Below are 19,019 nucleotides of genomic sequence, written 5' to 3'. Positions count from 1 at the left end.
TATTAAACATGTAGATCTCGGCAGTATTTGACGGTATCTGGCATGTGCTTGTATAGCGCTTTATCAAGACCAGAGGACCTCAGAGCGCTTCACACTAAGTTCAGTCATTCAAGCAAGCAAAATATTATACTGTTGAATAAGAAATAAAATTAAAAAAATAAAAATTATGTTAAAAAATAAAAGTCCCTGAAATATGTAAAGCTGCTTTAGAAAAAAGAAACTAAATACAACAGTAAGAAAGAAAGATAAGAGTACCAGATGAAGCTCCTCTTTAAAAATCATTCTTCCTCTATTTATTTTGTTTTTATTTCTGGGTATTTTTTTTATTTGATGGAGTGTTTACTAATTATTTCTTAACAGCAGTATTTATGTGTTTATTTATAAATAAAACAGCTCTCCATAACACTATGTGATAAATTAAGTTATGTGTATTGAAGTGGAATGACACAGACAATAAGTATGAAACACGTGAAGAAAGGGATGTGCAAAAATGACAGAAAGCAAAGAAATCAGCCGAAATATGTTGATATTTAAAAAGAGCTGCTATGCGGAAACCAAAATGAGCTGGTGCAACTTTAGCCGACGGCCTGAAAAAATGATTTTTCATAGTATAATATAAATGGTATAAAGCAAAGAAACCGTCACAGAAAAGTCTTAACAGTGCAAAATATGCTAATCACAATAGTAGCAGGCAATTCTCAAATCCTGCTTGCTCCAGTAAGCGTCATCAGAACTATAATCCAGAAGTGGAAAGAACTACAATAATTTCATCACAAGCTAGCCATGGCAAGTTGCTCCTCATAAGATTTCTGACAGAGTTGAAGGCACAATCACTGCACAAGAGTGACACATATATAACACTTTACCACAGTCCTATAGCTTAAGGGTGTTAATAATTTGAAATGATTAATTGCAATTTCTCGGTTTTTTTAGTGCCAATAAAAGCAACTCACTTAGATTTTCCCAATTTGAATACATTTTAAATGGAAATGGGAACCCAAAAAAAAAATAAAATAAAAAATTCAGACACAACCAAGGTATCACAAACATATCTGAAATATGTTCATTAGTTGACTTCAAAAACATCTTGAATATCTGAATATCTGTCCTTCACTCACTTCTATCAATGAAAAAACAAGCTCTTGACAACATATGTTGGAATTAACCGGCCCATAACCCCTTCATTTTAGAAGCAAACTCTGGGATGGTAAAATCTAGAGAGCATTAATGCTGAAAATGAAAAAGGGCTTTCCAAAATAATCAACTAGAGGCAAGAGGCTTAACCCACATACACCAGGCATTGAAGACAAAGACTGAGCAGACAAGTTCACTTGTTCATGTGTCAGCTGAGGGTACTTTAAGTTTTTGTCCTAATGTCACACTGCTTAGGATTAAGATACAGTTTCACATCAAATGTTGCTAGTTGAAACCACTCTGTTTTATTGGTGTACATGCTAAGAAGGCTAAAAAGGGGTTTCTGTCAGTAGCGCTGTGCTTCACAGAGTGCTGTAAAATATCTATTTTGAACATTAGTAATGTTCAGTAGCTACTACTGCATTGAAAACAGTGATACTGATAGAGAACTGCCAGCAGTTCATCCCAACGCCGCCAGTTTCAAACCCAACATTTCTAAATCATGAATGCAGCAAACATGTGGTGCACAGAAGAACAGCGTCGAGTGCCAAGCACAGCAACCTCTGGTGTCTCCACCTTGGTGTGATGTTCAAGTCGGTACCAACAGGAAAATCTGGTACTGTGTCATAAACGACATGCAGTCAACTTCCTACAATTATCCTACAGTGCCCTGCTCCTCTGATGGGAATACTAATCTCCTAATACAAACTTTTAAAACCTGCCTTTAAAACCCTCGTTGATTTTTTTTTTCATTAAAAAAGTAATGTAGTGTTGTTGTAAGTTATATACAACCCACTTTCAAATACCTTTATATAGTATTTAGCTATCTTTTCTGGGCAAGGAAGAGAAAAATAAATGTTAACCTACGTATCCAGAAAAGAAGAACAAATAAAAAGATCCCTATAGGGCCTCTCTACCACCTGTCACTTTTCCAGCCTCCCCCCACCCAGATGGAATACAGAAACAAATTTGTGGCTGGCACATGTACAGCATTCACCATACCTTCAGCAGTTTCAACAGAAGAAAAAAAACAAAAAAAAAAAAAAACAAGATGCATGGAAAGGCTTATTTTTCTTTGTTAAAAATGTTCCCATAAACTCCTACATGACTTGTAGGAGGGGATGTTTGGTTTTGATGAGATACAAGGAGATTGTAATCCCATAACGGTTCTGTTTACATATTCCTGAAGAAAGCCAAACAAAGACGCTCCACTATATAAGCCATGAAGTTACAGCTTTGGGAGTTCAAGTAGCAATGCTCTAATCACAAGAAGCAAGATTAGGGACACAAAAACATGTCTGACAAGATGCACAAAATCTGACAATTTTGTCAGATTTTATATATATATATATATATATATATATATATATATATATATATATATATATATATATATATATATATATCTTTTTTTTTTCAATCCAAGTAGGAATTCTTCTGCTGTTTTCTGTCAGTGGGCAATGATTTTCTCCAGTTCTGCTGACATCAATTCATTCTGGTCGCCCCTTTCTGTTAATTCACTTTTTATATAGTATTGTTTTATTACTTGTATATTTTTCTTTCAAAGTAGCATGAAGAAGGGTTAACTCCCTGCTTTTATGGATTTTACTGTTTTATTGTTACACTTAAAGTTTTAGTGGGAACACCAAAAACCCTTGGCCTGGATGTTACGTTCTACCTCAATGGCAAACCTGTTTCTATAGGTCGTATGGTCACTATAGTTTGCTGTCACTTTAAAATAAACACATATAACTTAAAGGAATTTGTTTAAACAGTTCAAGATTGATTGTGCCTATCGTCTATCTTTAGGAGTGGAGTCTTATTTTGGTCACTTTGAGCTAACAAAAGCATGAAACAGAGCCTGCTAGATATCCATCAAACTTTGTTTACACTAAACTTTGTGATCTCTAGCTATGTAAATTAGGTACAAAAGAAAAGTTAAACCACTTGCTTTCAACAGCTAAACGAATTTCAGTTTGTGAAGAAAGACAAATAGAGGTATTTGTGTACTGTATTTTGTCTTAGTGTTTCAATATTTTAACAGATAAGTCATCAAACACTAATTTGTTTACACAGTCTGCGTTGTCAGTTTGCAATAGAAAAGCAGTCCACAACTGAGTGTTAAAACTGCAATGTTGCACAAGCAAACACTGGCACAAATTTTCTTCAAGCTACGTCTTTGATCCAGGGCAAATGGTAAGAGAAACAGCAAAGATTGGATTTTGCTTTACAGAGATACAACAGGAAACCAGCTGGAGTGTGGAATCAGTTCATTTTCAGCTTGACAACTCTCAAAAACAGAAATTTTTTTTCAAGTCAGTGAACGCACCATCTATAGGGTTATGTTAAGAACAGCATTCTTTTCTTGGTGAGGGTTGTTGAGGGAAAAGTACTCAGCTATTTTCAGAATCGATGAGGTTTTAAAAGTACTGTCAAAGTACCCACAGAAATGTAAAAGGTTATTACAAAACAAACTGCGTTTGTGTGATGAATCTGCGGCTAATTTAGGCAGAAGAGAGCAGGAATTCATTAGGTAACAGGAAGGGCGAACATAATGCAATCAAAGATCCTCTGTTTCATCTGTGAGCTTTCCAACAGAGTTTTAGAAACCCTGAAAAACCCAGAAAGGCAAAGATTTCAGTTTGAGTAAGGGTTGCCGTGTGAACTACGCGAATCGTTGTAACCTTTGTGTCATTGTTTGAAAATAGTAAAACCTCATTTCACAGCAACTGCTCATTCACACACACACACACATCGTGATGTTATCTCATTTCCAATCTACATTTGACAGCTCACAGAAAAGGACTAGCAAAGTAAATGCTTTTTCATGTCTCCTGACGTTATAGCAGATATTAAAATGAAATCAGAATTTGTCCAAAACTGGCATTGCCAGATAAAAGGTTTACAAAAAGAAACCATTCATAAATTGGCCACAAAATTCTGACAAAAAGAAAAAAGAAACTATTTCATTTCTATTTCTTCTTTACTGAACACAACTTCTCTAGAACTACCAGTCAGCTCGGTCTGACTGGCTTTGAGTATCCAAAAAGTCTCTGCCCTTCATGTGTAAGAGGATCTTGTTGCATACCCCTGCCTGCTTTGGACTTTGCCTTCGTGTTCTGCAGGGCGATGGGAGGAGACGACTACGCACCGCATGAGTCCCACAATGAGAGGAATGATCACATTCCGGCAGTCAAATCAACGTTTTCCATCAAATAAAAAGATGTGCAACTAAACCAGCGCCCAACACTATGAATTTTTATAGGAACCATTGTAAAACACTTGTACAAAACAAACAAACAAAAAAAGTTTTAATTGGTTAATTACATTCTTTTTTTTATTTGCACAATAATTCATCATTACATAGCCCCCCCCCCCCCCCCCCCTTTCTTTAGGCTCTCTGGATTTGGTCTTGCAGACTGTCATTCTCTGTGCGAGCCGTGAGGTTTGTGTGCACTCATGAGCGGACTGTTTGTGTATGAAACCCTTGTCTTACCAGGGTTACTGGTAAGACAAATAAGGGGTATGTATTGTTTCAACATCTTCAAACTAGTCTAACGACATCGGTGTAACGTAGCACCTGAATGGCGGTCTGATCTGGCTGTATTAACATGAGCACATTTAACGCTCCACTGGTTTTGATGCCCGTTTTGATATAACCCCGCTGTTTGCTTGTTTAAGAGCCGTGTCCACCATCTGTACCAATGTACGCAGCTTGCGTGAGCTCTGACCTTTGATCTCTGCCTCCTGTGATGTGTCGGGGGTCAGAGACTTGCAGTTTCTCAAGCACACTATCTAAGCCCGTCACCAGAGCTCATGGACCCATCCCCCACTGCGTGGCTGCTCCCCTCAGCATACTCCACCCCCCCAAACGCTTTCATGGCAAGCTCAGTGCTGTCAGTAAAGGTCAACTGCACCTTTACCCCGCCGAGGTCTTTGCCCCCACAGCACTGGCACCATTTCGTGACAAATATGGATGTTTTTGAGAACAAACAGGGCCCAGAGCACCACTGTACTGTGACATACCCTGTATTTATCTATTTGTTCCCTCTACATAAAGCTGCCCCATGGTAAATATAATCAATATAAAAGTTTTTTCAAAAGAAGTATTGATTAAAAAAAAAAAAAAGTCTAATATATGTGACTAATTTAAGATAATTTCATTGGTTTTAAAGCAACACTTGGGACTACTCGTGAAGTTACTATTTAGTCTACAGTTAAGCTCAGAATTATTCAGACCCCAGGCATATTTAGGTTAAACTTCTCTTTTAATGTAACCAAACATGTCTCTTCTGTCTGGAAGCAACATTAACATTTTAGTCGGTGAATAGTCGAAGTCCAAACTTGGACGTTAGAAATAATCTGTGGAAGGACAAAAAAGATTAGGGTGATGGAAGGAGGCCTTTCAGCCTCAGAGGATAGAGTTCATCACCCAAGAGAAATGGTCAAAATACAAGTGGAAACATGCAGTTACAAGGGTTTAATTGAAGTACTGCAATAAACATGTTACAATTGCTGAGACTGCTTTAAATACTTTTTGACGTACCATTTAAAAAAAATAGTCATAAATTAATACTCCTTTAATATTGTTTTACTAGCCCCATCACTTCCAATTACAAAAAAAAAACAAAAAAACTTATTGGTTGTTTGACTCTTCTAGAGGTTTGCTCCCAATTTAACTTTTAAAGCCTAAATTCCTGTTATTGAAAATCTAATCTTCAAAGTTTTGTTTTTTTTAATATTTTGTTTTGACATTTACCATTTACGACATGAGCCAACATCAAGTTAAAAGACCTGTTATTATTTTATTAAAAACACAGTAATTATTTTGTGTTTACCTTCTCAACAATAAACTAAACCCACATTTAGCAAAACAAAGTCGGATTTCTCTGAAAAGAGCGGGCTCTTTTCATTCTACATCTTAAACATAAAAAAATATATATTTTGGATGTTTGCTGTATTAAAAAACAAAAATAGCTTAAATTTTATTGAGTTGAGTGATTTTCTGGGTCAAGTATTTTTTTGTGTGTTGTTTCAGCAACAAACCAAGTTCCCTACCTGCTTTTGGATAAATAACTGTGCGTCTCTGGAAAACAAATAAATAGGTTAATAAGAGAAAAATATGTGATCTTGTGAAAATATTCTAATTTCGGAAAAAAATAAATTAATCAGTTCTGAAGGCCTTGCTTAAGTGGAAATTTCACCCTAAAAAACAATAAAAAGTTTATTGGTATCAACTGACTGCAAATAGTCCCATGGCCGCCTTTTTGACAACAATACATCTCAGCTCAGCTGCTATTCCATTAATTTATAAATTTATAAACTTCCTGAACAATGTGCACTTGAAATGCTATTTCATCTCTAATTCTGCCACACTCTAATGCAAGGCCATCGTTATGAGTCCTTCGAAAATGAATGTTCTTTAGAACTTGGATAATACCATTATTATATTGCAGAAAGATCTAAATCTTATGTTAAGAATTTACTCAATCACAGGAAGCTTTTTCTAATTAGCTCCACTGACAAATGTAAGAGGATAATGCTTGCAAACCCACACACAGTGCTTGCGGTTTTCACAAAATTGTGTATGTGGATTAAGCTTGAAGCTAAGTCAGTTGCTTTCCAAGAGCACCACATTCACTGGGAGTTCTGGCAAGGGTCATGTTTCAGAAATTCTGGAGACGCTGGAGGCAAGAAATATGTCGAGTTTAGGTGTGACAGCTTTGCTTGAAGTCAAACGGCGTACTTCAACTTAAAGTGTTTTTCTATAAAGTCCACCAAAGTCAACAAAACACATGCGGCATCTGATTACGTGAAAGGAGTTTGCTGGAGGAAGGTCAATGTTTTTTGGTGGCTTATCTGAAGGATCCCAAGGTGGTCTTTGAAAGAGACGTCTGAATCAGAATCCTGAGTCATCTCAGCAGACTCCTTTTGATACAATTTCTAAGAACAATATAGTGCATATATAATCTTCTTACTGACTCCCCGTGTAAAACAACTTCCTTCACAGGTGTTCCTGCATCAACACCTGTGAAGAACCTCTTACAGGAATGAGACAGAATCATATACCAGCTTGGATCTAAATAAATACCTGCTCTTAGACATTTTGCGCAATTTCCTGATCATAAGCTACTGATAATTGCTAACTCTACATGCCTGCTGCCAGGAACGAACCTGAGCACTTCAACCATAGCTTATGGAAGCAGCGTATAATACAGTAGCACAAATGTAGACAGGCTATTCTTGCAGACAGCTTTCATGAAACCTGTCAGACTAAAGTGCTGAGTGAAAGATGTCAAATGCTATGTTGGTGGCCATTTTAACAGTGACAGGCTCACAGACACAATGAGACAGTGAAAGGCTTGAGCTCCCCATAAGTAGAAACTGTATATTTAGAAATGAAAATAGCTTGATATACCCACAGTATCTGCATATTGAAACCTAAATAGTGCTGCTTTATTAGTAAATGGTAATATAAAGTGTTTGTTGGCTAATCTCCAAATGAGGCACTTGTCAAGAGGAGAAATACAATTATATTACAACAATTTTGTCCATTTCCACCAGACTACCTTTGAAAAACAAAGCAAGGATTTTTTTTTTTTTTTTTTTTTACCAGAACAATGCTCAACTTTACCAACAGAAACCTAACACATCTCTGCCATACTGAGCAATTACAGTAGCAGAATGGGGATAATCTGGTGCAGCCAAGTGTGAAGGTATGACAGGCAGTGTTACCTTCTCAACCTAATTTCTATTTTTCTCCACAGTCACTTAAATTTGCCTTAAAACATTTCATTATTTTGTGAGTAGCGATAGCTGTGAGTAGAGATGGGCAATAAAATCAATAATTATATTTTGATGGACGTATTGTGATGGACATGTGATCTACATCAACAGAAAACATGTCAAATAGAATGTTCAATAATTTCACAGAACTCTGATCAAGAACTGCGTGGCATTCTGGAGGATGTAGGCAGTGGAAAGACGTTAGCCTCTCCACCTCTCAGGGTCAGCTAATAAAGGTTGGGAGCATCGATTAACTCACTCACACATTGGTAACCTAGAAACAGCCCGTTGAGTAACTTGCTTAGCGGCAGTTTCACATTTCGCCACCAGGCCTCATAACTGCTTAAAAATAAATGCAGTGAAGTGAAAGGAGAAAATGAATACAAGAGCTCGAGAGGAGACTTCGGATAAAACAGGAAAGATCACGTCACCAGTTTGGCAGTATTTCAGATATTTAAACAACAACAACAGAAAAACCTAATCAATAAATATTGATATTGACTGATATGATCCGTTTATCAGTCATATCACGGGGCTGACCCTATCTGTAGGTCAACATGCCTCTTCGCCCACTCATATTCCCATGTTGTACTTTATTTCATCTCGTAAGAATTCACCTAATCATTGTGCATTTTTTAAGTGAATTATTTGGATAGACTATGCAAACACATAATCATAAAAATGTTTAAATCAGATGTATAATTTTATCCATCCATACCTGTTTGCCAATTCAGGGTCAAAGAGTTAGAGGGGCTGGAGCCCCCAAAACGTACTTTTACTCGAAGTGTTTTGGAGGAAACTGAATTTATTGGATTGTAGGCTAAAACACAGTCAACAGTAGATGAGGTCTGAATCAAAGATGTAAAACAGATTAAAATCCTTAATATTTTGCTGTTTTTTGTGTTGTTAGAGGCTTGAAGAAAGAGCTTGTGCTAATCTAATTAACGTGAATCTACTTTTTTTTTTAAACTTCACCATTATGGATGAAGGGATTTTTTTAATTGTACATACAAACTAGAAGCTGTGTAAACATTTACAGACTTTTCCATGAACACACACACACAAACTGTATGCACAACTGGATAAATACCACAAAGAAAAAGGGGAAGTGAATCTATATCTTTTTTTTTTTTTGCTGGTAAAATACCTGAACTTGGAGACAGGATTCCAAAGAAACAATGAACAGACCTTTATTAAATTGACTTCTAAAACTGCAACCATACCAATAAGTTGCTCTTTCTGAAAAGACGAGTATTGTTATATTTGTTTAGTTACAAAGAGAGTGTGTCTGCGGCTGCCATTGTGCACAGTTCATCTGAGAACATCGTTAGGCACCAGCTGCAATAGGCACAGATGAGCTCACAAGATCAATACTGGGTAATAGCACCACAAATCCAAACACTGACTTTGAATTATGTTGTGCAAGTGGCTCTACAAACAAAAAAAAGCTAGAAAGAACATGTACTTCCCCATTTCTCCAGTGTATAAAACAAATTTGCTGAGAATGCTGCTGCATTCACATGCATTCGTAAAATAATAACAGAGGGGGAGAGAGAGAGAGAGCTAGAGAGGATTAGTTTGACAAAGCCAGTATTTATATCATTCAACCTTAATCCGTCAGGTTTAATCTGTCGTACAACAAAGACAAATGAATCAAAGCACCATAAGTGGAAATATACTTTTTGTTTCTTTTTTAAATGCAATCTTAATTGCATTTAATCAAAGGATTTTTAAAAAAAATCTACTCAGATTTTAACTTTTTTTTGACCTTCCAAACCATCATGCAGTACAAGCAAAAATCAACAAAAGGACACTAAGAAAAGGGTATAAGTTCATTTTTTACATTCTTTGAGGAGCATTGGTTTTATTTTCAGCTTTGTTCGTCCTCCAATTTGACACAAAACGCATGCGTATTTGTTTTGCAGGAGATCTGTTCATTGGTTCTATCTCATTTGGTGTAAGCCTGTAATAGGCTTCCATGCAGCAGAGGCAGCAGGAAGAGATGACGCTCATCCTGATCAATTAAAACACCAGAAACTCTATGCTGAACTCACTGAAAACTATTTTAGATTAATCTGCCTTGCACAAACAACAAAGGCATTGTGCTTCTTAAAAAAAAAAAAAAAAAAGTGTTTTCCTGCTTTTTGCTATTTGCAACTAACATATAAAATAATAATTACAACAACAAGGTAAAAAAAATATATCTGGGACCTGGCTGTTTGCTTAAAACTCCCGTGCTGATGGCTGCTTCATTTGTGTTTTCCCTTGAGCTGTACTATTGCCACCATCAATTCTCTTGATGCTCTTTAGACAATGCAGACAATAAGTGTGCATTCAGAACCTGCATGATAACATTCAGCACGATGACCCCATGGGATGAGAAACAGTCAAGCAGCAGTAGGAGAGATAACCAAGCATTAGCATCTTTTGGCGTTTTCTTTGCTGCCTGCTTTCCTCTCTACCTGAGCTGGCAGATGAAGTGACATCGCCTCAGGTTACATTACGCTATCAGGGTAGAAACCTCATTGAAGCGACAAGTGCTGGGTGTGAAAATGGATGAAGGTGGGGATGGCCAGACTGGATTACAAATTGGCTTTAAAGTTGCACCATATAGACCTCTTTAAAAATAGACAAGGCCAGTTGATTTTCATCACACTACAGTTAACCTGCGAGATCAGACGTAGAGAGTCTTGTAAAAGTAAAAGTAGATCTGCTGTAAAAGTAGTCATACCCCTTAAACCTTTTCATATTCTGTAATATTGCAATCACAAACTTTAATATGTTTCTAGGCAAGGCGTAGACTCAAATGGACTGAGGTTTGCACTTTGACTGGGCCGTTTTATAACATGAATATGCTTAAATCTAAACCAGCCCAATGTAGTTCTGGCTGTATGTTTAGGTCTGACAGTTCCAACTTCCCATCAACTCCCAAAGCATTCCTGTCCCTGCTTACAAAAAGATAAAAAAAAAAAAAAAAAAAACATCCGTATAGCATCATGCTCCCACCTTCTTGTCTCCCTGTATGAAGTACAACAAATGCAAATGTCTTATTTTCCTTACACTGCCACGTTGTGCTTGCCCATCACATAAAATACAAATAAAATGCACTGAAGTTTGTGGTTGAACTGATAAAAATGTGTAGAAGTTATTAACTAACTAAGGCGTAGCAACACAGCACAATCACCTCCTGTAGATTCAGGAGTAATTTTGTTTTCAACAAAGAATAAAGCTACAGAAGGCAAATCGATGCAATTAACTAATGCTGCTGCCCCCGCGACCCGACCCCGGATAAGCGGAAGAAAATGGATGGATGTATGGATGGATGGATGGTTGATGGATGGATGGATGGATGGATGGATGGATGGATGGATGGATGGATGGATGGATGGATGGATGGATGGATGGATGGATGGATGGATGGATGGATGGATGGATGGATGGATGGATGGATGGATGGATGGATGGATGGATGGATGGATGGATGGATGGATAACTAATGCCTATATTTTTCTTTAAACTGGAAATATAATACCCTCCATAAGCCCTGTACATGCTGGCAAAACACAGACACTGGTGTTTACTGTATACTTCATCAAGGGCAATTTTAGTTTTCATTCATTTCATATTCACATTAGAAAGGGAGAGTGCCCCAGGTTTTTCTCAGCTTCCCATGCCTGATGTATGATAATAACTTACCAGAAATTGATTGGGAGATAATTGTAACAATGAGACAGTTGGAAAAGGTTGAGTAAACATACGGAGCTAAATACTAAGGTGTTATAAACCTTTAATATACTTCACATCACACAAAGTAGCATGAACTCTCAGAAAGAAATGAAACTGCAACGTTCTGCTTGGAGAAACTTCCTCTAAAATCTCAGCACACCCCTTGTTCTTTATTTACAAAAAAATAAATGTGCCAAATAAAGTTAGAGATGCAACGGTAGAGCAGAGCTGGTGTAAATGTTGACAGGTTGCTTTGACCACACTGTTAAGTGCAGAAGATGTGACTGCAAGAAGAAGCCTCTGTCAAAGTTTGCTGCTTTCAGAATTGGTGCAAAGTGAGCTAGTCACTATTCAAAGATGCCAAAGACAGTTTCAGATATCGAGTGGATGTTTTGTTTTTGTTTGTTTTTAAGTAATAAAATACGGCTTTACCTCGACTGCTCTCTGACACACACTGCCTCTGTCATCAGTTAATATAGAATAAGTGATGACACTTGGAATCTGCCAGCATTAATCTAAAAAAATTCTGTTTTTAACACAGTTAAATGTTGTTTTAAGATAAATGAGAATCAGCTAGAATTGATGTCAGCACTAGAGGCTTGACTCGCCAACAAATCTTTGATTAATGCAAAATTTATTAAAAGTATTTAAAGTTTTATAGTAGAACTAAAGAGGTTGGTGCTATATCAAACCAATGAATAAAAATATAAATTTACTTTCTGGTGCATCATTACATGACAAATGCACCGACTCAAAACTAGGCTAGTTGGTCACCTACACCAAGTCATGACCTGCAGTGTCATTGTATCTGGAGAGCAAAAGACAATGCAACTGGACACACTCACCACCTTTTGACACCGAGACGTGAATATTTCAAGTATCACGATGTACTTCTGTCCATTTCACTGTAAGGGAGTCTTTACAAGCACAGGAGCCATAATTGCACCACTTTTCAACAACATTGACAGCTGAGTACTTTTTTGTGCTTTCTCAAGTCTCACTCCTTTTTCTTGCGTTTGTTAAAGCGTCCACATTATTTCTTTCAGGGCACAGATGAAGCCACTCGTTCATACAATTAATGCAGAGAGATGACTCACAGCCTTAGGCGTTAATAAAATATTCAATAAGTTGTTCAGTGTTGCCCTCGTAATACGTTTAGAACAATTATTATGTTGGGAATCAACTTTAAATTGACCTAACATTATTTTTATGAGGTTAAAGATTTAAATAAAAATATCTGAGGCCTTCCAGAGTAAAACATCTCCTCTACCACAGCTCCTTATGAATTTTCTGACAATTTCTAATAAGTTCGTTTCCTCAGCTGTGCATGTGAAGATATTTCTTTATGGAACCACACGGCAGACCATTAGAAATAAAAAAAAATAAAGAAGTGCCATTCTTAAGTGTAGTTGGGGAAAAAATGACTACATGAAGATTCTATAAAATTACAGATGAGATGTGTGTAAACATGAAACATTACAAGTTCAGATGCTGTCTACTCTGAGTCAAATGAGAGCAGACTTTTGTTTAGCATCCCCTTACACAGGAGTAAATCAAATCAAAGCAAGGTAGAAAAAAATTGTAGCAATAGTCATTTTAACAACAGCATTATCGTAGGGACCATAACTTCCCTACTCATCAACCCGCACCGGTGCTCAGTTCACCGCAGGGAACTTGGTGAAAATTAGGCAAAGGTAGTCACAGAAGGCGAACATCGAATTACAGAGGAGACGCTGAGACAGGTGGGGAGGGGAGGGAGGAAACTTATACACAAGGTGACGATACTATGGAGAATTATTTGACTGATGGAAATCAAAGCGGAGTTTCATGCGGAGCCGGGCAGGGGTCACTGGACAGGAGTTTACACTGTGAATGCCAACAATCAGCAACCTTATTTGACAGATGGATCAGAGCACTCCTGCCTTAGACCAGACTGAAAGCTCTTGGTCACATGACCAGTGGATTAGTATTAACCCAACTGAAAGGGGGAGGAGGTTAGTGTGCATTGCACCACATGCTTCCTGATCACTTCCCTTTAAGTATGTTTCCCTTTCTGTTTCAGTCCGCAAAGGTCTTATTCTTGTTGATATTCTTATATTCTCTGGAACCAGTGAGGTTTTTTTTATATCCCTTGAACTTCTCACAGGAGACCTTCAGGGAGTGAGTCTGTCTATCCTCTTTAAAAAGCAGGTTGGAGGGCCAAGGAAGCAGCAGATCCAGTCATTAATGATTCTGACACATGACTCATAGTTTAGTCAGATCAAGACCTCTGCTCTAATCTGCTAACTTCAGGTTACTCATAATCTCAAGGGAAAAAGAAGTGTATCTGTGACGTGATTCATGCAGCGCTAAAATGAACATATTTAGTCATGTTTAGTAGGAAAATATTCAATTGTATGACCCGAGCAGAGGTAAAAATATTCAATAAATGAACAAGAGTGTTACGGTGAACATCGCCACATAATGTGGCAATAATTTTCAACCTTTTCCAGTTGAACTTGTTCCAACATTTGTCTGGCAGAGAGAAGTTGAAAAAGTGAGAAACACTTAGAAACCAAAAGACATGCCATGCTGTGAACACATATAACAACAAGCTTGTCCTTTTTTGCTGCCATTCCTTCTTCATTTGGATCTTGCTGTCAGGGACAAAATGTGCCAGTCAACTCAGGTCAGTCAGGCAAGCTATGTTCCCATATCAACCTTTTTTTTTGTTTTTTTTTTTTGAGCGGAGACCAATGAAAACCCTACATCCCATTGCACTATGTACTGCAGCAAAAGGGGAAAACGGCGCTTGCCAACAGGGTTAAATGCTACTCAAGGCAGAGAACATCCTTTCCTAGAGAATGCAGTTAGTGAAATTGTCCATTAAGTGCAAGAGTAAATTAACCTCCTGCCTACCAGGAAAAAAAATATTGTCCAATCACCATTTTTTTTTTAAATCCCACAGTCTTTGTAAGGTAATAAAAGGTTTTATGCACTTACTTTGTCTCTTCCCTTAAAATGTGTTATTACTGATGAACGCCATTTTTATGAATTAGAAAAAGGTACGTACAAAAGTCCCACCCCTTCACATGTGGTATCATTGAAAAGCCCTAAATGTCCTCTGTAGATACCAAAATGAATTAATTCAGTAGAATGCAGGGAGTGGGAGATATTCAAGTTTAGAAATGTCCTCTACAGAGGACAAAAATGAACTACTGGTAGACAACTATAAAGACAAAAGCACATTTAAAAAAATATATATATATCTATGATTGCTGTGATTTGCAACCCATCCAGATCACAATGAAATCAAACAGGTAGAAGAACTCAGCAGCCCAGTTGTATGTGCTTGATGCTATTTTTTTTTTTTTTTTTTTTTTGCAAAAACAAATGAACCAAAACATATTCTCCCTGTGCTGGCTAGAGTAATCAGAGGAAAACCCATTGTTAAAAAGGCAATAATTGAAAAGTGGGTTGAAAGAAGGAACGAAATATTTTTAATGACTTTTTACATGAATGCGCGGAGCAATGCCATCCTGACTGTAGCAATGCCGGAAAATATATTCATAGAGCCACAAAAAATATTTACGAATCTGGGAGAGGTTCTCTAAAGTAAAACAAGTGCACATGCTCTCTCAAAGAGCACAAGATTTGTTTTTTTTTTCTTTTTTGTAAATGACAGTGAACTTCAAAGCCAGTGTGACATTTAAAATTATGTCTGTGAGCTGGCACCAGTGCCAAGGTCTGCATTCACTAGTTGCACTAAACAGCTTTGACAACCTGTTCTCTTTTGACTTTTACAAGAAATCCTTTCATACTTTTACACACGCCACATTTTCAATTAAAAAGTGCAAACAGAGTTTGTGTCGCAACATCATGTTACTGGCAGTTAGATCTGAAATGATTTACGCAGCGACAACGGCACCAAGAGCTTTTGTTGCATCCGCCTTACACAGTTCGAAATGTCAATCATTGGCGTTATATTAATATATCAAGACTTGGTTTGAATATTGTATGATAAACTTGGGTCAAAACATTACTTTTTTTTTTTTTTTTAAATGACTCTTTGATACTGCCCACCAAAGAGTCCTTCAGCGAGACACACATATTTATATTTGTGTCTGTGTATGAATATTTGACAGTGCTGACAGGTAAACAGGACTCAGTTGCGCTTTGAGTTGTCAATATGACTAAAAGCATAAGTAAACGTGTTCATGACACAATGTATATTTTCCCAGCTCTGCTCTTCAAAGATTCACACACGAGTCAGGCTATCATTTTCAGGTGCTAGTCTGCAGTCCGCTGCTCAACAGGCAATTTGCTCACAGCTCACATGTAACTGAAGCCTACCTTTAAAACACACTTCAGTGTTCAGAGGTCCATTTGATTGCGTGACGTGACCAGCTATGTTTTTGCAACATTAGATATTTCTAAATAGCTCAAATAATCTTCTTCAAACAGAATAATGTGGAGTAACCCTCTTTCAATTAGCTTGGCAGTGACACGGCAACATGTGGAGGAGGGGAAGAACTGAGTTATTATGGAGAGAACTGAACTGTTTCACAGGCATGTCATTGGAAAAAAAAAATTAACTTTAGGAAAATTAAGCTGTTTTGAAACACTAACTTTCCAAATATTTGGCATGCAACAGCTTAATAGTAAATATTAGCGTTCATGACACAAGATTGAAACTTTATCTTCAGTTTGAATAAATTAAGCTGAACTATTACTGTAAAAAGCAACCTATTAATACAACAGGGTTGGACAAATAAAGTTACTTTTGAAGTGTGCCCTTGACGCCACTTTTTTTTTTTTTTTTTTTTTTTGCCCGCTACACATGGAGGAGCTTTATGTTCATATTTCATCTTCAGACCTGACGTCCCCTATAATGGAGGCTGATCTGTTGGAGCTGTGAGGCTGGGGGGGGAGGGGGGGGAGGCTTGTCCGTTAATGAAAACTTTTGGATAAATATTAGAAAAATAAAGTATAAACACATAGTACAGTTACATCAGCATGTCAAGATAGTCCCAAAAGCTTCGAATCGTTTCTTTAAAAGACTACAGTGTTATCAATGTGATAGAAAATGTGCCAACTATGACAGAGTGATAGTAAACTCACTGGCTGCGCAGCCACACCGCCAGCCTGTGAGAATATTAGTGGGATTCGGCTCTCAGGAGAACCTGCCTGTTGATTCAGCGAGCACAGAGAAGCAAAAGTACCCCGTAAACAAACCCAAACACAGTCCGTACCACACGCACGGAGGCTGTTTCGCAGCGTCTCCAGATGGAGAAGCGCTGTCGCACCCGCAGTTTGTTTACAAAGCGCTGTCAGAATATCATTTCGCAACGAAGAGCGTCAAAAAAAAAAAAAAAAAAAAGAGAAAGGGGCACGAAGCGAGGACGTCTGTCTGCTCCTCAGATAAAACATAGAAGACGCGTTTAAATGGGACTCGAAAAAAACAGCAGCACTCACCTCTGTGGAGCGACGAAAGTTGTTTTCCTTTTTCATAAAATGAGGGGGAGAGTCTACAGCGAAGTGATCAGCCTCCGGCAGGAATTTCTCCGTTAGTCAGTTCCCAACAGTTCGCCGTACAGTTCACGGCTCTCTGTTTCTCTCTCTCTGTCAGACACACCGCCCACTTCCGGCGGTTCCTCTACGTCTGACGGTTTCTACGGATCGCTGATGACTGACTCTCGAGAAGTGGCGGCCTGATGTTAGTTATTAACCTAGGGTCAGCACATAATAAAACGGTCACTTATTATAAGATGGATAAATTTTTAATATGCGGTGAAATAAAACTGAGACGTGCTGAGGCGCTTCATTTGAGCGTAGTTTTTTAAGCTAAGTCTTGTACAACACATTACAAAATATTAAGCTCAATAAATGTGAAATTGTAAAACTTGTGCTGTTATTAAACGGTGCACCACCACCAAATAAATAAATAATTAATTATATTAATAATGATAATAAAATAAGAATTATAATTATATATTTTTCTAATGTACTAAACTAAAAGACACAAATGACAAATATATCCAGTAGCCTACTTTCAAAACTCTCATACCTGAGAGATAGTGTACGGAGGCGCCCCCTGGTGTTAACCTTTAGCTTATCACTAAATCGTTAAATGAACGCAAATGCCACTTTTATAATTGTGTTTCCTGCCTTTCTATGTATTAATATGTAATTATTTTGTTTTTAATTAGTTTTCATTTGTTTTAGTAAATACCCAGAGGGACCAATTAATGTCTTGGTGGAAGAGTAATCAGCTGGAGCTGTGTTTGTTTTTTTAATCAATATTTTATTTTATTTATTTATTTATTTTGGCAAATTAGAGACAGGCATAGCAGAAGAGAAAATCTAAAAACAGAAGACACAAATTAAAGTTTTTGAACAAAATTAATTGGACTACAATACAGACAGAAGGCCACAACTAATATTTGTTAAGGGATAAACAAGTCTGTTCAATTTAGTAGCGTGATTTCTTTCTTTTATCCTTTATTTTGCTTTCATTGTGTGCATGAAACCTGAAAACAAGTAGACTGAATCAGGCAGATCTTCATTAGTTGGCCATTTTCAACTCACAGCTTTTTGGAAGCTCCTTTATATTTTTTATTTTTCATTTGTAATGAACTGCGTGATTATTAGTCATTTTTAGAGATCTATCAAAAGAAATAGCAAAAAATTGTTTTCATGACTACATGTAACCCAAACAACAGAGCTAAATTTTCAGCTTTGTTTGAAGCTGCCACCTTTCATGCAGCTAAAAATTTATTTACTGAGCAAAACCCTCAACAAAAGGAATCAAAAGAAAGTCTCATTTAAAAAGTACCATTGACAGAAATCCACAAAAATACCAAAAGTTGAAGAAACATAAAAATTAAAAGACCTTTTAAATTGAGATAATAAAAAAGTTTCTAAATGGAATCTTGATATGCATTTCTGTCAACATTAGAGAGAACATTTAGGTGGTCGATTTGGTCATATTATTGACCTTAACTACTTTGGATTTAGCTTGCATGTGACAACAACATATGGTACAGACATAGTTTCTTTAAGATTTTCCAGACCTGGCCTTGAAAAAAAAAATACAAAGTTTGTTTCTGCTGACTGTATCTACTGTAACAAAAGTCATCAAAATTACATCATCTTCTGAGTTAAAAGTGATCTTGTTCAGTGGCAGTCATCCTCTCTCGGTCAGACACACAAACCCCCAGCACAGCTGCAGCCTCGTTCTCCAATTTGATTGGCTGCGGACCAAAACTGAAAGGTGACAGTTGCTGCTTCCTAAGGCAGCTGAGTCAGCAGCTGCTGACGGTAATAGCTGTGCATCTCAACACCCCCTTCGCCTCCTCGCAGCAGTCCATTTTTACTTCCTATATCCAAAACAA

At 37.2% G+C, this 19,019-nt stretch overlaps 1 protein-coding gene across 1 annotated transcript in view; it reads right to left on the bottom strand.

Annotated features, from left to right (window-relative positions):
* Positions 1–17,313, bottom strand: part of stat5a (signal transducer and activator of transcription 5a) — a 59,010-nt gene extending 41,697 nt beyond the window's left edge. Inside the window, exon 1 of the mRNA XM_015009340.2 lies at positions 17,101–17,313. The gene's annotated coding sequence lies outside the window, so the exon portion shown is untranslated. The remainder of the gene's footprint in view (positions 1–17,100) is intronic.
* Positions 17,314–19,019: the final 1,706 nt, after the last annotated feature.

This window comes from Poecilia mexicana, unplaced genomic scaffold, assembly GCF_051168715.1.
Source record: "Poecilia mexicana isolate PSO_F unplaced genomic scaffold, ASM5116871v1 scaffold_8, whole genome shotgun sequence".
NCBI classification, from domain to species: Eukaryota; Metazoa; Chordata; class Actinopteri; order Cyprinodontiformes; family Poeciliidae; genus Poecilia; species Poecilia mexicana.
Note: the sequence above shows the minus strand (reverse complement) of the source record. Positions and strands in the feature narration are given on the sequence as shown.